Below are 5,000 nucleotides of genomic sequence, written 5' to 3'. Positions count from 1 at the left end.
CCTGGGTGAAAGCTCTGTGTTTTAGGAGCCAAACATCCCCCCCGACCTCCTTCCTACGAGGATCTTCACACTCTTAAGGCTGTTTTATGCTTCTGTGTCAACTCCACGCCGTCGCTCCTACGGCGTCGTGACCCTTTCGGAGTTCTGCGTCGGGGTTGCTTTGCATCGCGGTGCGTTTCACCGCCAGAACGCTAGGGGGTGATAAGTCTGAGGTTATTTGCGAGATGTCTGCCAGCCAGTTTATGTTAGCAAGCTAACTTTAGCACAACTGCCCACAAAGTGCTGCTTGCTGGCAAAGTACTAATTTCCAAACATTACTGACATATAGACACTTTACAAACAGATAACCCCGTCATTGTTACCAAAATATGTCTGAGTTTATTTGCAAAGCTGATGTCAGTGAACTAGCATGTTGCTACTCCCAACAGTAGGCTGCTGGAAACACCGACTATCAACACACAGGACCAGTCGACCAATCACAGTCACACAGGACCAGTTGACCAATCACAGTCCTTGCGGTCTGCGTCGCCTCCACGCAAAGTTACACATTTTTGGAGGTGCACGTTGAGCTACGGCGGAGAGCTCAGAGAGGGGTTTGCAGCGACGCAGAGGGGTCTGCGGGGGTACGCCGTCGATTCGATGCAGAAGCATAAAACAGCCTGAATACAGCAGCAGTCAACGTGCAGCTGACAGTAATAAATACTAGAATACATTTTCCAGAGTGTTACTTTATTCATATGAATGCTTCAGGAGAACAGGCTGGTTTGTGAGGACAGAGTCTGAAATGTGTGTCAAATATTCTGGTTCATTGTTAAACTGTGTCTCTCTTCCAGTCTGTAATGGTTTCCATGTGCTGTAGAGTCAGCACACAGGAATGTCCCCCCCCCCTACACTCATGCTCACTTTGTTTTACAGCGATGCCGTTGCTTGTCGCTGTAATGTTTGGAGCATTCAGCAGAGTTCCTCCTCAGTTTGTGCAACACTTAGGTGCATGTATTTGCCGGGAGGTTTAAGCATCCTTCCTCAAAAGAAAATGTGACATTTTCAAATAAATCAAAAACGCAATGTGGTTGTTTTGGGCCATTATTATCTCCATAGCTGTATCTAAAATGTTGGAAAAGCTACACTCAAACTTAGAGCTAGAGAAGTCTGACTACAAACATTAGATCTGAGGAAAGTTTTGATGCTCACATTGATTTTAGGATCTTTTTACATCTGAAAGGTGTTAAAAAGTCTACATTTAATCCGGTTACTTTTGGGTTCACGTTGCAATAATGCAACCGCACTAAAGACCTCTACGTGACTTAACTACGTCAGGTCGTCATCACATACGTGACCCATGTCTCCCGACTGCAGATGGGCTTCCCCGTCCTCTCGTCTCCTCTCTCTAGTGTTGGAGGTTTTGCAACCCGCTCTCTCTCCCAAAATACTGATGCTTGCTCAGTGTCTCTCAGCGTCAGATACTAGGGATGGGCCGAATACTGAATCCACTGGTTGAGATTCTGCTGAATCCTCGTCCCATCCTCAGTCCATGAACACAGTAAACTCATTAATGAAGTAAACAGTGACTGTCCTTCCTTTGCCGTACCTGAAGTTGCTGCATTCTGGCTGCTGTCTGTAGATTCCTTCATCACAACTCGTATTCTTCCAGATGTTTGATACCAGATGTTGTAACAGCGGTGATGTTGTGTATAGTTTAGGGTCCTCGCCACCACCAGACTAATCAGCATTGTAAATTGAACATGTAGCTGGACTTGAATGGCCTTCTTTTGACTGAAAGTACTGCCAAACATCACTTTTTCTGCTCACCAGTTCCATTTTCACTTTCTCACAGCCTACTGCATTGAACGCTCCACCTACGTAAACACCTTCCTGTAATCAACGGCGCCGTCATTACGGCGACCAGCGTAGCGTGCGTAGTGCAAGCGTAGGGTTCGGTCCAGTGGGAAAAAATTCTACCACCCTTACAGATCTGTCCATTAAACCAACTCATTGATTAGTTGACAAAAGAGAGAGAGGAGAGAGATTTAAAAAAAAAGGTCTATAAAATGTCTTCAGATGTCACAAAGGGACTCAGGGTCCTATCTTGCAGTCCGACCCAAGTGTCTTTGCTAGTTTAAGTCCGACCCAGTTGTCAGTTTCCCTTCCAGTGCCCACGTCGTTTAAACAGCAACCTGCACCCATCTGTGGCCCATGGGCGTGCTGGTCTTACAGGGAGGTGTGTTCAGGTGCATTCTGGGCGTGCTGGTCTTACAGGGAGGTGTGTTCAGGTGCATTCTGGGAGTATTGCTATCTTTAGGCAGCAGGAAGTGATGGCACCATTGACCAACAAAAACCTGGTCTAAAGTCAATAACGCAGCATTTCATTGTTATTTTAACAGAGCATTAGTAAAATGCTCCTAGGCTCGTGCACAGCGCGCACACTATGCTTGTTACACACAGAGACACACAGCAGCACACACACACACACACACACACACACACACACACACACACACACAGGGACGCACAGCAGCACACACATGCAGAAGATTACAAATAAAAATATTACGGTGTAAATCCTCCATCATAACAGCAATGCTCCAAGGTCCAAACGCGCCTGGCTTTTAAAGGGAATGGGAGATGATCTCTGATTGGTTGATTGCATGTTACGCCCAAAACACACCTCTGATTAATGAAGACACTAAGTACAACCCTTTAGAACCATGCACCCGGCACACGGACCCTTTTCTCTGCCGTCAAACTAGCAGAAGTGGATTTGGACACGCCCTAAACACACCTGCACCAGGCGCTTCACGCCGTGCACTCAGATCATTAAGCAGCCCTCTGAGTTTTTCCTCAGTTTGTGGAAGACGTAGGTAGATATATGTGTCTACACCCCCAAAAATGGAGTTTATAATCATAAAAAAATTCGGAAAATAAGCAAATATTCACATTTTTAAGCTTGAAAAACACAAATTTATCAGTGAGAAATGACTTGCTGTTGGTTAACTTGAGCCATTGTTTGAGGTTGAGTCTGAAGTAATATAAATTATATATATAATAATAATAATAATAATAATAATAATAATAATAATAATAATAATAATAATAATAATAAGTAAGTTATTAGTAATAAATGAGAATGAAAGTAATGTTTAGTTGAGAGTGTGGAGGACACCAGGGACCAGATGTGGTGTCTCTAGTTTCTGTTTTCAGGGGTGAAGCTGCTTTTAGACCAATTAGTGAGTTTGTGTCTGCGCTCATGTTTATGGCTCCGTGGAGAGCTGAACACGTCTTCTGTTGGTTCTGATCAGTCACTCTGTGTCACTGGCAGCGGCGTTTCCACACTTCCCACTCATTACCTGTGTTAGAAGCCGTTCCCTACCACAGGAATAAATCGCAAAAAGGGTCAAAAGGTTAACAACAAAATAATAATTGTCAAAAAAGCACACAAATTGTCCATTGCCAACAACACAAAAAGTGCAAGTTTTAAAATTGAAGTGTTTTCATCAAGCGTCCAGTGCTGGGAAGTATGGGGGGGAATCCCTAATGTCTGTGTCCAGAGACAGGGACACGTTCCTAGCCTGGAGAGACCTTTCTAACACGGAGCTCTCCGTTTCCTACGTGGAGTTCTGCTGAAGCAGCTGACTGTCATCATCGTTCACTCTGAACAACAAAGCTTCTTGTTACATGTCACGCGGTCTGAGGGGGATGAATGCTCTGTGTGTGTGTGTGTGTGTGTGTGTGGCTGACTGTGTGTGTGTGTCTCTTTGTGTGTGTGTGGCTGACTGGCTGTGTGTGTGTGTCTGTGTGTGTGGGGCTGACTGGCTGTGTGTGCAGGCGTGCGTGCGTGTGTGTGTGTGTGTGTGTGTGTGTGTGTGTGTGTGTGTGCATGCTTGTGTGTGTGTGTGTCTCTGTGTGTGTGTGTGCATGCTTGTGTGTGCGTGTGTGGCCCGCTGTGCGTGCGTGTGTGTGTGTATGTGTCTCTTTGTGTGTGTGTGGCTGACTGGCTGTGTGTGTGTGTGTGTGTGTGTCTGTGTGTGTGGCTGACTGGCTGTGTGTGTGTGTGTGTGTGTGTGTGTGTGTGTGTGTGTCTGTGTGTGTGTGTGCATGCTTGTGTGTGTGTGTGTGGCCCGCTGTGCGTGCGTGTGTGTATGTGTCTCTGTGTGTGTGTGGCTGACTGGCTGTGTGTGTGTGTGTGTGTGTGTGTGTGTGTATCAGCTGCTGTCCCAGTTGTTCCGGAGCTGTTCAGACCGACAGCTGGAGCCTCACCAGACCGACACACCGTTTACTAAACTCTGCTTCACTACTTTTCTGAGTTACTTTACTCGAGTATTTCCGTTTCCTGCTAGTTCATACTTTTACTCCAAAACATTTTTAAAAGTATTTCTCCACTGTGATATACAGCCAATCACAATGTCTGTTTCCAATAACTTCTGGGTAGAAACCATCACGTATTTTAATAATTAAAGTTGGAAATCTTTAGAAAAAAGTCTGAATATTTTGACTTCATATCTGGATAATGTCAGTAAATTACAGTCTTCACTGGTGGTTGGAGCTTTTCAACAAATCTTGCAAGACGTCGATGTATCATCGGGTGTTGTTAGCCCTAAAATATTATAATAAAAACTAAAATATCGCCACATTTTAGTTTCTAAAAGTACGGTTAAATCTGTCAATCACAGAGGCGTTCAGATTGCTGGCTGTTGCCTTAAAGAGCTCATATTCTGCTCATTTTCAGGTTCATAATTGTAATTTGAGGTTGTACCAGAATAGGTTTACATGGTTTAATTTTCAAAAAACACCATATTTTAGTTGTACTGCACATCGCTGCAGCTCCTCTTTTCACCCTGTGTTCAGGTCTCTGTTTTAGCTACAGAGTGAGACCTCTCACTGCTGGAACATCTTTGTTGGCAGTCGCACATGCTCAGTAGCTAGGTAAGATCACATGATCAGTAGCTAGGTAAGATCACATGCTCAGTAGCTAGGTAAGATCACATGATCAGTAGCTAGGTAAG

General features: G+C 44.7%; 1 protein-coding gene across 9 annotated transcripts in view; it reads left to right on the top strand.

The window, feature by feature from the left end:
- The window catches only part of LOC116058439 (filamin-C-like), a 75,526-nt gene that overhangs the window by 2,907 nt on the left and 67,619 nt on the right, over positions 1-5,000 (top strand). The gene's annotated exons all lie outside the window — the stretch shown is intronic.

The sequence above is a fragment of the Sander lucioperca genome, chromosome 20 (assembly GCF_008315115.2).
Source record: "Sander lucioperca isolate FBNREF2018 chromosome 20, SLUC_FBN_1.2, whole genome shotgun sequence".
In the NCBI taxonomy this organism is placed as follows: Eukaryota; Metazoa; Chordata; class Actinopteri; order Perciformes; family Percidae; genus Sander; species Sander lucioperca.
This window is presented reverse-complemented; position numbering and strand designations above follow the sequence as displayed.